The sequence below is a fragment of the Mus caroli genome, chromosome 14, assembly GCF_900094665.2.
Source record: "Mus caroli chromosome 14, CAROLI_EIJ_v1.1, whole genome shotgun sequence".
In the NCBI taxonomy this organism is placed as follows: Eukaryota; Metazoa; Chordata; class Mammalia; order Rodentia; family Muridae; genus Mus; species Mus caroli.
Genome location: NC_034583.1, coordinates 60,705,561 through 60,723,508, shown reverse-complemented (window position 1 = coordinate 60,723,508; position 17,948 = coordinate 60,705,561). Strand labels below are relative to the sequence as shown.

Below are 17,948 nucleotides of genomic sequence, written 5' to 3'. Positions count from 1 at the left end.
AAAAAAAAAAAAAAAAAAAAAAAGGCAATAGCATACATGTATATGGTATTGTGTACCACACAGAGGAGGGGGAGGGGAGAGCGAGACGAGAGGTAGGTCAAAAAGCCTGGATGAAGTCCCATCTCTTCCTGTGGTTAGACACCAGGAAGCTGTATCCTCAGCATCCCTTTGAATATCTCTGAGGAGCCTCTTCAAATCCACAGTCTCAGAACACTCTACAGCAGGGAAGTTGCATCACAGACACCATGGAAACTCTGGAATCCTTGGTCTGTCAACAGAGGGTGTCTGCCAACTGGGTCAGTTGGACACAGCAGATGACTGTGGAGACCCCAAAGTTCAATTCACACACACTGAGGTTGTGCAGGCCATGGGTGTGTGTGTGTGTGTGTGTGTGTGTGTGTCTGTGTGTCTGTCTGTCTGTCTGCCTGTTGCACAAGACCTTTCTTGAAGAATGTCCTACTGAATATCACCTGAGTGATACCTGGGAACTTTGTAGGAGATGATCCTCATTACTTATATGGTGGAGCCCAGGAAAAGGTCAGCATCAGAAGGCTTCAAGCAACATGACTGAAGGCTGAAACATCTGACTGGAAGAATTCAAAGCATCGACTGCTAGAAAGGGGTTGCTCACCTCTGGAGCTCACCAGAAAATGATAAATTTTGTCCCTTGTATTTTTTTTTCATGGTCTTGCAAGGATAGTCTTACATTCAATTCAATCCACTTGAGAATACAATGTCCTCTACGTCTTCCTGACAAGAGGTGCTGGGCTCCAAGGGCCCTCTGAGGGGTATATGAAAGGAATTCACTCACACAGTGGGACTCAGGTTCCAGGGCTTCATCAGAAGCATCGGTTCCTCAAGGCCTTGTATGTGACCCAACAGTTGGTGACCACTTGTGGCTGTCCCCACACTCCCCCTCCACACACAACAGGACAGATCACTGTTACATCCTCACTGACAGCAACTGGTTCACATTCTATGTCTACTGCTCATGAGCTTGGGAACCCCAGGTGTACTTAGGTTTTCCTAGACTTAATAATCCTGTAGACTTGAAAGAATATATTTCTTAAAACAATCTTACATGAAAATGAGAAACACCTGTTTCATGGGACACTTTGTAAAAAGAATCAAAGAAAAAGCTCCTTGAATCTCTGACCCACAATTGATGCTCAAATATGAATAGCTGATGTATCTTGGATCAGGCTGCTCTGTGCTCCTGATTCCAGTCGAGTTGTTCAAGCACCTATGATAGTGTGGGCTGATGCTCAGCTGTGAACATTGGGGCTGGGCTTAATTTTGAACTTTGATTCCTCCAATTATGCACTGGAGCTGGGGATAAACTTTGGCAGGTCCTTCTAGATCCAGCTTTAATAAACCGTTATTTAAAACCCAGAAATTCTCATTTATACAGCATAGTCTGTTGCAGAAGTTCAACTGCCTATGCTTTATAAACTAAGTAGGTGTTAATCTGTGCTAAAGGACAAAGAACTACAGGATATCTCCGTAGACGTTGAAGCAGGGCTACATTAGCCAAGGCTCTTGCAGAGTTGAAGAAAGGATGAAATCAGAGAGTAAGAAGGGGCTCTAGATATTCAATCTGGGATATCTATGAACAGTGATACTTCAATTGTCCCAACGTCAGCATCATATCTTTATTTGTCACTCCAGAAAGTTTCCAGTATAGAGTTCCTGATTTGATTCCAGGACTGACAATGTACAGATGCTAGGATTTGAAAATCCTTCATGAGGGGGACTCTGGGTGAGATGGTACACAAGACACCATGAGAGCCAGTAAAGGAAGAGAGTTGTAGAAAGAAAAATAAACTTCATTTCCAAGAGAGAAATACAGAATGAACCTTAGAAACCCGAAGAGAAAGGGAAAGAGTAGGAATTCTGGACAAGAGCAGGAAAGAGCATCATGTACTCTATCTCCATAGTTCCTCAGCAGAGTGAAGAGAAACGAAGCTCCTTCCAAAGGGTTTGATGCCAGGGATTAAGCCCTCAACATTAGGCTGCCCAAAAAGAAGATTCTGCTCCACTTCAGGAGTAGGGGGGGGTGATAGGGAAAGGGGAGTGGGAGAGGGGAGAGGGGAGAGGGGAGAGGAGGACAACATGGCTTCTCTAAAAGAACCAAACTCAACTTCCAAACCCAAAGACACTGAAATAGGTAAAATGCCAAGTCAAGATTTGAAGTTTTATGGTTAAAATGGTCAAGTCAAGATTTGAAGTTTTCTGGTAAAAATGGTCAGTGGTTTGGAAGAGGATACAAACAAGCAGCTGAATTTAACTGAAGCCCTAGAGAGAAAAGTTGGAAACAGGAGAAATCGGCAATATGGATTTAAAAAGTCAACACTCTGATCAGAAGCATCTTAGGGGAGGAATGGGTATGTTTCAGCTTATAGGTTACAGTCCGTCCTTGAAAGAAATCATAGCAGGAACCCAAGAAGGAATTTAAAGTAGAAATCACTTTCTTATACAGCCTAGGATCACCTGCCAAAGGAATGGGGCCACCCACCGTGGGATGGGCCCTCCCACGATCATTAACAATCAAGATGATGCCCCACCCCACCTCAAGTGGACATGCCAACAGATCAGTCTGTTCTGGACAAGTCCTCATTAGAAGCTCTTCCCTCAGATGACTCTAGGTTGTAGCAGGTTGGCAGTTAATGCTAAATAGGATGGCGATTGAGGGCTCCCTTTCCTCCAAATCATCAAAAAAACCCCATTCTCACACAGGTGAGCTAGAATCTCACTGCAGTTTTCATTTGTATGTGCTTAGTGAAGAAATGAGCTCCCTCATCCCAGAAAAGTCCTTGACCACTTTTATTTCCTCTTTGATAGCATCTATTCCAATTTTCACACTCTGTACTACTTGGTTAACTCTTCTGAGTTCTCTTTGGATATCAATTGTGAGATGGATAGAAGGTAAAGTCCACCTCATTCTATGAATGCCTCTTCTCCCTATTGTTTGCTTGCTATGCAGAGCCTTTAAAACAATGTATGAAAATGGCATCAGATCCCATTACCATGTGGTTGCTGGGAACTGAACTCAGGACCTCTGGAAGAGCAAGCAGCCAGTGCTCTTAACCACTGAGCCATCTCTCTGGCCCCCAGTTTTCTCTTCTTAGTATAGAATTCTTTCTACCTTCTTCTGTAATTGTGATCTATTGCCATGAGTGCCCTTAGCTTAGCCTTGTCATGAAAGGCTCTTACTTCTTTTGCTGTGAAGGACAGTTTTGTTGGGTATAATAGTCTTGGTAGTTATTTTCTTTCAGTGCTTGAAAAATATCATTCCATGCCCTCTTGGTACTCAGAGTTGCTTCTGAGAAAATATTAATCTAATGTTTGTCTTTATATGTTACTTGCACTCTGTTGTATATATTGAAAAATTCTTTGATCAGTACTTTGGGTAATTTAACTATAATATGTTAACAAAGTATTTTTATGATCATGTCTATTTGGGATTTTAAATGTTTCCTGTACTTAGATGCTCATATGCTCACCTATATTTGAGAATTTGTCTGCTGTTGTTTAATTAAATAGGTTTTTTTATGCCCTCAGCCTATAGCTCTTCCAACAAGCCAAATATTTGATTTTTGAAGGATACCCTAAAAGCTTTCACATGGTCTCCTCATTGCTTATTTTTTCCTTCCTTCATTCCTTCCTTCATCTCTCTCTCTCTTTCATTCTTTCCTGTTATTAACTTTTAAAAAAAATCTTATTTTCAAGCTCTGTTATTTTTTTTCCTATCTGATCTAGTGTGTTACTGAAGCCGCCACCTGATTTTCCTGATTTTTGAGCTTCTCACCCCTGAATTTTCTGTTGAAGTCTCTTTTTGACTCCTCTGTCATGACCATGCATATGGTCACTGTCTTGTTCTGATCCAACAGTGCCTTCTTAGATCACAGGCCTGCATGTGTGTGTTGTCTTTCAACATACTAAGCATATTTGAATCCTCTGCTCCACATTTCATCTTCTTTGATATCTCAGAATCAGTTACTAGAGAGTTATGAATTTTATTGGTATAATTTTTCATCATTTTTTTGTATTATTACTAGGTTAAGAGTCATTCATCTGTTGGGATAGGCATCACTTAAGCATTTATGTGATGGCTTTCTTAATGACTTCCTTTTGATGATGTGTCTAGAGGACTCTGTCCTGGGCTTCATCTCAATAGAATTTCTTTTCCTGTCATACTCTCCAAGGCTACTCTTCCACCATGTTTTTTTCTCATACAGCCTGACCTGGCAGCTGACCTAAAATTAGAAAGTAGCGTGGCACAGTTTCACTTTGCCTGTGACAAAATGGGCCTACTACAAATTTCTACAGGTTTCAAGAAAGACACTCCATTGGTAAAGTGACCCCATAAAGTGTCAAGGGATGAAAACAACTAAATGACCAGAAATCCAGAAAATACCCTGACAAAGTAGATACAAAATTAGTCAGAAGAGAAAAACAAAGCCACTACACATTAGAAAGGGACTACTTAGCAAAGAAGTAATTTTATTATTTTTAACCACAGATATATCCCCATTTGACCCTCTGTAAAGTCATGATGGCTCCTCAAAGCTGACTTTTGTGTCTGTTTCTATATTTTATTACTAACTGGAATAATGAGGCATACCTGGAAATAAGCACCTTAAATATGTCAGTTACAGAACACAGTAAAACAAACAAATGAACAAAACTATCATTTGAGAAAATTGAAACTATCTTCCATAATTTGTATAAGTTTCATTAGACTTTATTATAAAAAAGGAAATATGTACAGATGTGAACTAGTACTCTCGTATGAGCTGTGTGGAAAGTCATGGGACTGGTGGTACCCTTCGTCTGTTAGGCACTGCCTCCTGTCCCTGATTTGGCATGTGACAAATCCCATGCTCCTTGACAATGGCCCCTGTGAGCCATAGCTCTCTTCCCAGAGTTCACTTCTCCTTCAATGTCTAGGAAGCAGCAACTACTGTTTTTGGCAATAGTGATATTAACACATCACACAGAATAAGGGAAACACATCACATACAAACCATACACTGTATCTGGAGCATTGTGCTTTTTGGATTTTCAAAGCATTCTTGTGGTACCGGATCTTTGTCTGACCCTCATATCTAGCTGCGTCCCAACCAGGTTTAATCTCTTCCTAAAAGAGATTTCTGTAGGCACTCACTATATGTGACTGCATGTGACTCTATGGGGACTGTGTGTGATTCTATGTGACTGCATGTGATTCTATGGAATTGTATATGACTTGGCTTTGGCCTCCCAAGTCAGATTATTCATTTTCCCCAATATATTTATACTAAAGTTAGTTTGTTTTTAAGATTTTTCACTTTTTTAAAAAAATTTTTATGTGTGTGGGTGTTTTTCCTACATGTATGTCTGTGCACTACGTGTGTGGTACCAACCCATAGAGGTCAGAAGATGACATTGGATCCCCTGGAATTGGAGTTACAGACAATTGTGAGCTGCCATGAGGTTGAATGCTGGGAATTGAATCCAGAGCCCCCAGAAAGAACAGCAAGTGCTCTTAATCGCTGAGTCATCTCTTCATCCTGTATCCAGATGTCTGGGTTCTAGAGCACCCATGTTTATCCTGCTGTCCTCAATACAAAGCGTGGCCAAGATAACCTCACCACAGAAGAGCAGTGTGGCCCATGTTGGTCTCATACAAAGGAAAGGGCTAGAACGTAGCAGAATTCTGTCACCAATAAAAATATTCTATTTGACATCTCTAGAGATATAGATTTTGGATCAGGGGCTGAGGTGAGAGTTGTCTCCTCTACTGGACAGGGATTCCTGCTGAGGCCAATAGGAGAGATGAGTGGTTCTTGGCTCTTTCTGGAGAGTGGTCTGGGGCTGTGTCTGGCTACACTTTGTGGAGGGAGGATGTGTTGAGCAGACGAGGTGTACTCAAGAGCATGAGGGAAGCCCTTGTGAATACTTCAGACACTAATGGAGATTTTTAGACACCAGACTGGTCCAGGCCTGATTCATTTTGCCCCTAGCCCTGAATTCCACCACAGTCCTGTCTATTTCTGGTTACAGAGATGGAATGTTCAGGGCAGAGTGAGGTGGTGAGAAGGTGGCTGTACAAAGCCGAATAGTTTTCAGCCTTCAAAATGAGGTCTTTGTTAGCATGATTTGTTGTGACCAATCAGGGTTCCCCACTGTCCACCTCTGGGTTGGGGTGGAATCTCACTTTGACCAGGCTGTTTCCTGGGGAGGTTGATGAAACAATTTCAGACACTTTCAAATGTGCTTACGGGAAACTCTTAGGTCAGACGGAAAGGTAAAGACCACTGAGGAGCAGCTCATGGGGTAAAGGGAGCAGAGGTCTCTGGTCAGTCAGCCTATCTGACACTGTGAATATAGGATCGATAAGATATCCTGTCCCCAAAAATAAGATAGAGAAGCAGTTGAGAAAGACACTGCAGCATCAACCTCTGGCTGCCACATGCACTTACATGGATGAGCACACCCACATACATGCATGACATACATGGGTGTGTACATGTATAACACACACACACATAACAATGAAGTGATAGACTTCAACTCTCCAACACATTGCCCACAGTGAAGAAACTGGAAAACTCACAATCCAACTCAAAGACCACACATAGAAAGTCACAAGGATGCTCACTGGGTTCAAATGTCCAACCTACATAACCCCTACCAAAAGGGGGACACATGGCTTGGCTACAAGATAATTCATAACAGGATGCCAGATGACAAGAAAACCCACAGGCTCAACTAACCTGAGCCCATAGGGACTTGCAGAGACTGAACTACTCACCAGGAAGCCTGCATGGGACCGGGGTAGGCTCTCCATACGTATGTTACAGTTATATAGCTTGGGTCTTCTTGAGGGACTGCTAACAGTGGGAGCAGGGGCTCTCTGACTCTGTTGCCTGCCTTTGGGATCCTTTCCATCTACAGGGTTGCCCTATCTAGCCTTCTTCATAGGAGAGAAGGTGCCTAGACTTTCCTGCAACCTGACATGGCATGGCTGGCATGTCATCCATGAGAACCCTCCCCTTTTCTGAAGAGAAATGGGTGAGGAGTGGATGGGAGGGAGGGGTGGGGGGATAGGAGAGGAGACTGTGGTCAGAATGTAAAAAAATTATTAATTAAATAAAATTAATTAATGAAAGTTAGTTAATTTTAAAATTAATTAATTAAAAAGGAGAGGATGTCAGCATCCAAGAGCAGGTTCAGATTCTGCAAACAGAGAGGCATGATAGGGTCCTTGGGTGATATAAAAGGTCCAAAGTATCCAGCGTAATGACAGGTTCACAGCCAATGCTCAAAGGGTGACGACTCATATAATCTCACACTGGGAACAATCTGGACAAGATTCAGGAGGGTACCACTCCATTTGTATTATATTTTTAAAATGAATTTTGTAGTTGTGTGCATGTACAGAGGCTGCATACATGTGTGAGAGTTTTGTGTACACACACACACACACACACACATGTACACATGCATGTTGAGGACAGACATCAACCTTGGGTGTTGCTTTCTAAGGTTCCATCCATTGTTTCTTGAGGTAGGGTTTCTCTCTGAAGCTGTTCAAGTAGACCAAGCTGACTAGCCAATGAACCCCAGACACCCACCTGTCTCTGTCTCTGTCTCTGTCTCTGTCTCTGTCTCTGTCTCTGTCTCTGTCTCTGTCTCTGTCTCTACAGGACATCACCATGCCCACGCTTTTACTTGGGTTCTTGAGATGATACACGCGATCATGGAGATCTTCTTGCTTGTATGGCTTCCTATCAATCACTATTAAATGCCACATGGGAGACAGATTTTACCTATTTTACACATACTTTCAGACACACAGAATTTTAGAATGAACATCTTGGAACTAATTAGACTGCTCTAACCTCAAGCGCCTCTTTTATAAGGAGATGGAGGTTCACAAAAATTAGCAGGGAGAGGAGATGAAAATTGAGGCCAGGATGATTTACAAGCTTGGGATGCAATCCAGTCATTCCACACAAGCCTGATGTTTCCAGGGATGGAACTGACTGCAGCCTGAGAGCTCAAGGTCTGTCTAGGTGGACACTCAATTATGGAAGGGCTCAGACAGTTGAGTGAGCTGAATGTACTGGGTGGGAGATGGTGGGAGATGGTGGGAGATGGTGGGAGATGGTGGGAGATGGCAGGAGATGGTGGGAGATGGTGGTAGATGGTGGGAGGTGGTGGGAGATGGTGAGAGATGGCAGGAGATGGTGGGAGTCCAAGTGAGAGGAGTACACAAGTCATTCAGAGTGCCCAGGCTCTTTATGTAAGATAAGGCTTGACCATCAAAGGGAGGCTCAGCCCTTCATGCACACTGGGCATCTCCAGAAGCTGGAGACCAAGTGAGGGTCTGAGAGGAACAACTTGGTTCAACAGTCCATCATTTCAACCTTGTGCTCTTTTCATGATAGTAAAACCCAGAGAGGGAACGGTGACAAGCAGAGACCGTAGTCAGCTGGAAGCATTTGGCTGTCCCAGAGTCGGAGTGCCATACTGAAAGTGCTTAAAAGCCTCAGACCTGGGACTGTGCTGCCCGTGGCAGCCTTGGCTCCCACCAGAGAGCCCAGAGAGCATTAGCAACAGGCACCAACTGCCACATCAGCGAAGCTGGCTGGGCTCGGCTGCACAAAGCCAGCCGGTACCAAGTCTCCAGTGCTCACTCAAGATAATGGCATCTGCAGGGCAGTGGCATGTACCCAAAGGCCTGACAGTTCTCCTGTGTACTGCTCAGGATAGACTCAACACTAGTGCCAATCTCAAGTCTCCTTCTAAGATGGGTTCTAATATTCTTCCTACATCTCAAAGAACAGCCTGTTACCAGGGCCAGCTTTAGCAAGCCTCCACTCTCTTTAACATCAGCTTGCTGCGCCCAAAGCTCTGGCCAAGTTCCTACCTGCTTTCACATTCATCTGCCTCTGGACTTGTAGCTCCCTAGAAGACCAAACATCCATCTCACAGACACCACATTCCTAAGGATGGACTCAGATACGTGCATTTTTTGAAAATCCTGAGAAAATGGGGCCAGCAAGATGGCTCAGCAGGTGAAAGCGCTTGCCAGCAACAAGCTTAATGACCAGTGTCAATCGGCAGAGCCCACTCTGGTGGAAGAGAACTGACTCCTGAAAATTGTCCTCTGATTTCCACATGTAATGCAGTGGCTTCTATGTGCACACACATACATAGAATGTAATGCTTTTTAATTCCTAAGAAACTAAATTTAAAAAATTATAATCAATAAATGAATTCATCAAGGTTATATAATACAATATCAATATACAAAATTATATTCCTATATACTTTCTTTGAAATGTTTACTTATTTATTGTCTTTTAATTGCGTGTGTATCGGTGTGTGAACCTGAGTGAAGTCCCTGTGAAGGCCAGAAGATGGCGCCAGATCTGCTGGTGGTAGTCATAGGCAATTGTGAGTCAGCCTATGTGGGCCTTAGGAACCAAATTCTTGTCTTCTACGAGAGCAGTACAGGGTCTTAACTGTCTAACTGCACAAGTGTTACACCCTGAAAATACAAGGCATTGTTGAAAGAAATGAAAGATCTTCTCAATAAATGGCCGAGCATCCTATGTTCATGGACTGGAAGGCTTACTGTTTAAAAACCACTCCCTAGGTTGACCTGTACCTCCAACTCAATCCTGATCTTAGCAGATTTCTTTGTGGACATTGACAAGGCAGCCAATCCTGAAATACATATGGAATTGCCAGAGATCCAGGGTCAACTCTGAAGCGAGCAGAGAAGACACACGAACACTGTGGTTTCAAATACACTGACAACCAAGATGGTAGGGCTTAAAGACAGACGAAAAGCACAGAATTGAGAATCTAGGAATACACGTGCTCATCTATAGTCAATTGATTTGGATGAGAGTGTTAAGACTATTAGATGCTTTTTCCAAAAGTCATGCTAGGGCTAGAGATGTGGCTTACTGGTAAAACATTTGCCTAGCATCCATAATGCCCTGGGTTCAGTCTTCCATACTACAAAGCACAACAAAACAAACAAAACCCCTTAAATCCCTGGGCTCAGTACCCTACATCACATAAACTAGACACTGTAGTGGTGCGTGCATGTTATCCTAGTCCTTCAAGATAGAAACAAGAAGATCAGAAGTTCAAGGGCATTCCCAGTTACATGCTGAATCTGAGGTCAGCCTAGGCTATTTAATTGAATAAAAGGAGGGAAAGTGGGAGGGGAAAACAATTCTGAAAAGGTGGTCTTGGTGCTAGGGACTTCTCTGACACGAAGGCTTAGGAAATCAGCTATATACCTGGCCAGGCAATCCTCCCTGCTAAGCATGCAGCCAGACAACCGGGATAAGGAGTATCCGTGGCCTTGCTCCAGTCTGAACAAGGCTGAAGGCTGAGATGTCCAAGGTCATGTGTGCACTGTCAGAGTCTCTGTGGGTAACTACCTGGCTCTTCCTTTTCGGCACACAACTGCTAGTCTTGCAGACTCTGTGGTCCTGGGGCTCCAGCCATTTCATCCGAGCCTTCAGGATCTACCAGGGTACAACTGCCAGGCAAGCTGACCACAAAGGCTTTTCTACAGAAGGAATTGAACAGTGGTAGCTGTAAGCTGCTCTGTTAGAGCCACCTTTGGCCCCTAGAAGAAGAGGCATTTCCCTAGTTTCCCAAAAACCTTACAAGGAAAGAAATGACACCCCTGTCACTGCGCTGTAGACACAGTCTACTTAGGGAGTCTCCCTGGATGGAAACAGCCTGGTACCTAAGGGAGAAGGGAATTAAAGCTGCAGATCTTTAAGGCTGACATACACCTCTTCTGAGCTCAAGTTGGTAAATGAGGTTGGACACACACACACACACACACACACACACACACGCACGCACGCACGCACGCACACACCCTTCTCCCTCTTTCTTAGCCTCTAGCTGGCTGTATTATGAAAGATCTGTCCATCCCTTGTCAGTTTCAGTGCAAAACAAACAAGACAGAGGATAATCTAGTCCAGGAAACAGTCCTTTCCCCTACACTGCTTGCGGAGGAAGGGGGATCCTAACCAGTGGTCATTAAGAAGATGTAAAATGACATCTTAACACTACATTTAAGAAGCAAGCAAACCTAAGTGACAAAAATCCAAATAGCAAAGCACACTGGTGCTACCAATGCTCATTAGACAAAGGCAAAATAAAGCAAGATGTCTACAATGTGGGATTTTAGTAGGGAGACGGAGTCCCCTTCCTCTTTTGATGCCATAGGAGTTGGGGCATCAGTGTGAAAGGTGCCAGCAGACAAAACACCCAGGTGATCCTCAAAGATGGGTGATTATCCTCTTCCAAACTCTCCTCTGTGGCCTTTGTTTTCTCTAGAACCTAGATGTAGTCATTTCCTTCATCCAACCAGAGAAAAACCTCAAGGACAGAGCTGCCTCTTCAAAAAGGCAGGTGCCTTGCCCTCGACCACGAGAAGAACCACTGCTTTCCTACAGCAAATCCAGGCTTCTTGCAGCCCCTATCTCAAGCTCCAAAGGGCCAATTACCAAATGATTCCAAAGCATCTTCCCACAGAAAGCAGGAAGCTCCAGCGCAGCCTGCCAAGGGGTCCTCTTCAGAGAGCTAAGGGGTACTCGGCACTGATTGTTCACCTGTGATTGTTCACCTTGATCCCAGGAATGAAGTCTGCCTGTCAGGTGCTGAGTATGCCCAGCAACCGGCTACATTGCCCAGACAATGTCTGCATTTTCAAGATCCAAGTGTGAAATGAATTAAACACTACCCATCTCAGTCTTCAGAGGGACGTTGTAAAAAGTAGATAGGAAAGTGGCTTGAAAGCAAGCAATGCCATGAAACATGAATATTAGCACATTATACAGAGCAACAGGATGGAGCTCAACTCAATTTGGGAGGAAGTTGGGAGAGAAATATAATACAGATTGTGTAATAGAGGATAATACAAAATCTTAGTTCACTTTCTTGAGTGTAACAATAGCATCATAGTTATTTCACATTTCCAGGGTTGCACTGATCTATGACTATACATATGGATAAATCATATGATGTCAAGATTTGATTTTAAAAAAAAACTTCACTGAGAAAAGAAAAAAAAAACGGTCATAATGTAAGTGGGACAAAATGTTAGAACTGCTGAGAAGAACATAACTGTTCAGAATGCTCCCAAGAGCATATTTGAACATCTTCAGCATAAAACAGCTTAAACAAACAATTTAGAAATTTCTAGGACATTAGTCAGCTTTCTGATGGTCACATCCACAGCCCAGAAAATCTGTTTCCCTCACAGAGTACTTCCCAACTGGTCATCCAAAGGTCAGAGGGGTAGGAAAGAGCCCAGGAGAGGAGAGGATCCCAGCTGGAAAGGAAACAGACCAGTGGAAGTCGTCCTCAAAGACACTTTAGGGAAGCTTCAGAAAAGTCAGGCTCCAGTGTGGGCTTCGTCCCTCAAACTGGATTTTATTCCCCGTGTTTCTACTTGAGGTGTAAGTGATTTTACTGTTTTAACACAAAGGTCATAGCGGAAAAGCAAATACAGACTAATGGGACCCAGTGTCCTTGGGGACCGCCTGGAAACCATCAGGAACCCCCTTGGCTTCACAGCCATCCCAAGGAGAAGAGAGTGGGATCAGGAAAAGGCAGAGACTAGGAAAACGTTACAATTTCTCCAAGGTAAGATTAGACCAGTGAGTCAGACTTTTTTTTTTAATGTGTGAAGAGACCCAGGAATTGAATGCATCCTCCTTCTACCCAGTCCCTGGCCAACTAAGTACACAAAACACCGCGGGTTACTGATTCTCCCAAGATGACAAATGGGCTTTGGAGTTGCAGGCACTCACATCCAGTGGTGACATAATGGAGGGCTCCAGCCAAGAGTCATGAGCACTAAACCAGGGCTGTAGAGCTCCAGCCCTTCGGTGTAAGGAGGGGAAAGTAGTCATCGGGCTGATTTTAGCATCTCTTTAACCCCAAGGGCTTGGGGGTTAAAATGAATTTGGGCGTGTTTCTGACGTCGTGCACCTCCCACCTGAACTGGGGGTTCCCTAGCCACATTGGATAACTCAGCGTTACCTAGCCTACGCGGGGGGGGGGGGTGGGACACCCCTCTACTGTGCATTCTGTTTTGTTGTGATATTGATTGGTTGGTGATTGCTTGGTTGGGAACTCTTTAGTATTCCTTTAGGGCCAGGGAGTAATGGAGAGAAAGGAATATCTGTTTCTTCCGATCATTTCTATGGGGGACTGAATAGAGACACTTTCAGCAGACCACTACAACCTATGACTTCAAAAGTTGGGGTTGGGGCCAGGGCCAGGGGTGGGGGTGGGGGTAGAGAGATGACACCAGTAGGGAACAGAGTCAAAATAGGACACAGGGACCAAAAGGCCTGTGCGTTCGCAGTTAGTATTGGGGACCTCGAGACTAAACACATGGGACTCTACACACCACCCAGGGATTCACTAGTGCGGGTTCTTAACTACTGCTCAGTCTCACCGGGATAACGGCGGTAAGAGGTTCCCAGGGAGACATGGGAATGAATACTTGGCGCCAGGACCTTTCTCCTACTCTGTTCACTGAGCTCTGGTTCTCAGTAGAGCCTTTCCAGTTGCAAGCTATGTGCTCCACAGGCACTCGACCGCACGAAGACCAAAGCCACAGTTCACAGCCACACAGCCACATCGAAGCGTCTTCCTTGCCCCCGCCCCGTCATAAGCTCCATATTTCCAAAACCAGAACTCTTGGCTACCAGCCCAGCTTTCCGAAGCCCCTTCCCCATTTTGTACCCTTCAAAGCAAGCAGCTTGGGCCCCAAGACCCCACACCTCTGTCTGGAAGCGCCCTGGTTGCCCAGAAGAAAAGCTCCGAGCTTCTCGGATAAGTCGACCGCCTCCCGGGACCCGGGCAAAGTGAGACTGGGCGGGGCTGCTGACTTGGGGTTGAGGGTAGGGGGACCTGTCAGCCTGCACGTCCTCCTGCATTCCTGGCCCGAGCTGGCCCAAGGGAGGAGGGAGAGGAGGGCAGGATGGAGCCTGGGGATGCTCCCTCGGACCGCGCGCGAAAGGGGAGAGGGGGTGACCGGGGTAAAGGTTCTTACTTGGCAGCTGGGCTCCGTGGTGGCCAGGCTGGGACTGGGCTCTCAGCGGTGGCCCCTCTCCGCGCCGATCGCCGAGGGCCCTCCCGCCAAGAAGCCGGGGAAAATGCGGGGAGGTGCGCGCTACAGTTGGGGCAAGCTTTCTCCCGGGGCTTTTATAGAGAAACTAGCGGCAAACCCCACCCCCGACCCCAGCTCGCCCTGAAGGCGGCCTCCTGTTTAGCCCGGCCTCCACCCTTTGTTGAACTTCCTCGGTTTATCCCGGGATTGGGGGGCGGGGTGGGGTGGGGTGGATCAGCAAGGGTTGGGGCTGGCTGCTCTGGCGACCGCGCCGGTCCAGGCTGTGCACTTCTCCACTAGAGGATTCTACACTCTCCACCTCCTGGCTCCGCGTTCCAGATCCCCCAGGGTATGTTTTACCAGGATTAAGCCGGGCGCTGAATCCAGCTTCTTTACCTGAACACTAAACGTTGAAGTCATCATTTATCTCGCTCAGGCTTGGCGTTCCTTCTCTGGTAGACAGATTCTGAATAGCAAATCCAAACGTTCGCCTTTCAGTTCTTTCATCTGTGCATTGCGTCAAGACAGAAAACTTGAGACAAGGGCGGAAAAAGAAGCCAGTCACTGGAATATGACTGGAGTTTAAACTTTATCACAACTGATAACACTGAATGAAATAGCCTAATGCTGGTCTACCCAAAGACTTCTCAGGCAAGAGGTTAAAAATAAACTAAAAATAAATTAAGCAGGTTTAAAGCTCTGTTATCTAAAATAAACGCCCCCCACAAAATCACCTAGGAATTCTGTTTACAAACGAAATTCTTTCAAGATAAGGACTGCAGGAAAACCAACTCATATAGCTTTAATTTGACAACTTTACTTAAATGCTAAATCTTGTAAATGACATCCTTTGAGCTATGAAGTTTAGAAAGCCGAGGGGCCATCATCACAGGGAGAAAGTGCCTGAAGGTGCACATTTTCTCAACAACCTTGAATCTAAAGTGTGTGTGTGTGTGTGTGTGTGTGTGTGTGTGTGTGTGTGTGTGAAGGCCAGAGGTCGGCATCTGGAGTCTTAGTAAGGCTCCACACTTTTTTTTCTTTTTTAAAAATAAAAATCTTAAAATTCTTTGAGAAGTTCATGCCCACAGACAATGTCTTTCACTCTCTGCCCTTCTGTCTCCCAGACCTACTCCCCACTTCCCAGTTCTTCCTTTTCTCTTTGAAAATAAAATAAATAAATAAATAAAAACACAATGAGTTCAATGTGTGCTACCCATATAGGCATGGGTGTGTGGGAGCACGGCTGACCTGAAACAAACCTTAACAAACATTGACTCTCCCTCCCAAGGAAGACATGGGTTCTCTAATAGGTCCTCAGCTAGGGCTGGGGCCTTGATGACCCTTCCCTGCTCCGAGTTGGAAGGCTGAGTATCTTGGTTTTATGTAGGTCTCATGCAGGCAAACACGGCTGCTGCAGTGTTCCTGTAGTGTCTAGAAGACACTGTTTCTTCCAGCCCTCATCCATGTCTCCTAATTAAAGTAGGTGGTGTGTGACAGGGCCTTGCCATTTCACTGAGGGACCAACAGTGGGTGTCGAGACATCAACTGAAGCTGCCCCACTGACAGCAGAGCATCGCAGTAGGCAGGGCTACCTTTCTCTACGTGGCTGAGTGACCCCACATGCAGTTCAGGCCAATAGTCTATCAGATCCCCGGTTGGGTGCAATCAGGAAGGCCAGAGATAAACCAAACGGCTTGAGCTGATCCAACCAAGACCATTGGCGTGAAGAAATGCACAGAGCCCCCTTGGAGATGTCCCAGAATGAGGAAGCCAGACAACAAATACAAGTGCCGGGCTGTTTTCCTGCTGCATTAGACCTTGCTAATGTACTTCTTTCTTCCCTTAGCTACTGGATCTCCAGGCCAGTTCATATTCACTTGGAATGTACCTTTAGAGTACTGGCCTGAGGTAATTTTCACATATTCACAGCTTGCCATGGAATGACGGCCCAGGGCCTTGGTATTCTGCCTGACCTCTGTAAAATGGTTTCATACGTAGATGATGTATATAATACTAATTTCCGAGTGTTTTACAGATAAAAAAAATCTAATATTCAGAGAGTAATTGACACTTTGCCTGTAGAGCTACATGTGTTATGCTGTGTCCCCTCCTCTCTGTTGGTCTCGTTCTTAACTTGGTTCCCTGTTGCTAAAGGAGCAAATGCTTGAATGTTTGTTTTAAATAAAATAAAATAAGCTATTTTTTTATGGGGAAACATATAAAAGACATACAAATTCCTCCAAAATGAGAATGGGGAATATCCACACAAGGTGCAAGGCCCAGGCACAGTTGTAAAGTTTTCAAGAACATGCTAATATGGTAAACCACATAAAATACCTGGCCATGTTACTTTAAGACCTTACACCATCCCATATCTGTAAAGGAGCTTCCGGTGTATTTGAACCCCTAGGATGTTGATGGGTTTCCATATCCCACCTTACCCAAGTCGTCTGTCCTCTGTCTAACTTGATAAAGTTGGGTTCTGTGTAGGATTAGGACAAAAGTGTGAAGATGTTTGAGCCAGCTAAGATCCTTGTAAGATGGGCTAAATAGTCATGTGTCCCATTACTCCAGTAGGGACCACAGCTCTAAAGTGACGCATACATAAATCAACATGCCCCATAAGAGATTGGCAAACAGACTATACGGGGGCCATGCTTATCAGTGAGGGATGCAAACATGGCCTCACCTATTACAAGCATTTCTATGCAAGTGAGCAATAGGTAAAGCCACCATCAATGGTCTCACCCAACTGAGTGTTAAGAATGGGGACCCACAGAAAATTGACAATGACTCGAATAATCATTTCACAAGCCCTGATGTGCAGAACTGGGCCGAAGGCAGCCAACTACAGTGATTCTTCCTCCTAGCTTATAATCATACCAGTACTGGATTAATTGGAGGGAGGGAGAAGAATGGGCGATGAAAACATCAGCAAGGGGACTGGAGACAGGGCTGATGAGGAGGAAGGAGTGCTCACAGCTCTCTTGGAAGACCAGAGTTTGTTTCTTAACCTCCCAGCCCCACCCCCAACTCACAGCCACCTGTAATTCCAGCTCTCGGGGATTCCTCTGGCCTCCCCTGGTACCTGCACCCACATGTGCAAACCACACACGAACATTCAAACACACAATTAGCTAAATAATAATGTAAGGACAGCTAGGGAGCTCAAGTAGAGAAGGTTTCCCTGTGTGAGCCAGGACAGGGACACCAGTGGTTATAAAGATGTTAGATAAAAATACCCAAGTCTCAGAAGTGGGTTACTTCTATACTTGGCCAGGGAGGCTCCTGAAGCCCCACAAAGCATGAAGGGTATGTTTGCTGCTGTTGGTTGCACCCCAGAACTTGACAGAAAGACCCTATAGATGAAGATACCACATTCTTTGGTTACAGGACATGGGGAAATAAAGCTGAGGGCGAGTTGGCTTTCACAGTGTCCCGTGCAAGTGCTGCGTGGGCTGCTGTGGGGCTGTCCCGCTCAGTCATGGATCATGTGTTACGGTGCTGAAAAGCCAGGTAAGCTATGCCTGTAGCTTACAGTTACCAAAGCAATAGAAAGGAAACTGCGAGTGAGGAAGCTCATGCAGCTCCTTGTGGGAAGCCACATGTGCGGTTGTAGAGTGGCGCAGGCTTCTGCTGGCCACCACGCATAAGTTTGGGCAAATGACCAAAGCTTACTTATTTTTTTTTAACTTTGAATTTCTTTTTTTTTAATTTTTAATATTTTTATTACATATTTTCCTCAGTTACATTTCCAATGCTATCCCAAAAGTCCCCCATAGCGCCCCCCACT

The 17,948-nt window shown here is 45.0% G+C and overlaps 1 protein-coding gene and 1 long non-coding RNA gene across 3 annotated transcripts in view; one reads left to right on the top strand and one right to left on the bottom strand.

The window, feature by feature from the left end:
* Loxl2 (lysyl oxidase like 2) overlaps positions 1-14,228 on the bottom strand; it is an 87,693-nt gene extending 73,465 nt beyond the window's left edge. For both annotated transcript variants that reach the window (XM_029469067.1, XM_021181545.2), the window contains exon 1: positions 14,099-14,228. The gene's annotated coding sequence lies outside the window, so the exon portion shown is untranslated. The remainder of the gene's footprint in view (positions 1-14,098) is intronic.
* LOC110309120 overlaps positions 1-17,948 on the top strand; it is a 60,310-nt gene that overhangs the window by 18,510 nt on the left and 23,852 nt on the right. The window lies entirely within an intron of this gene.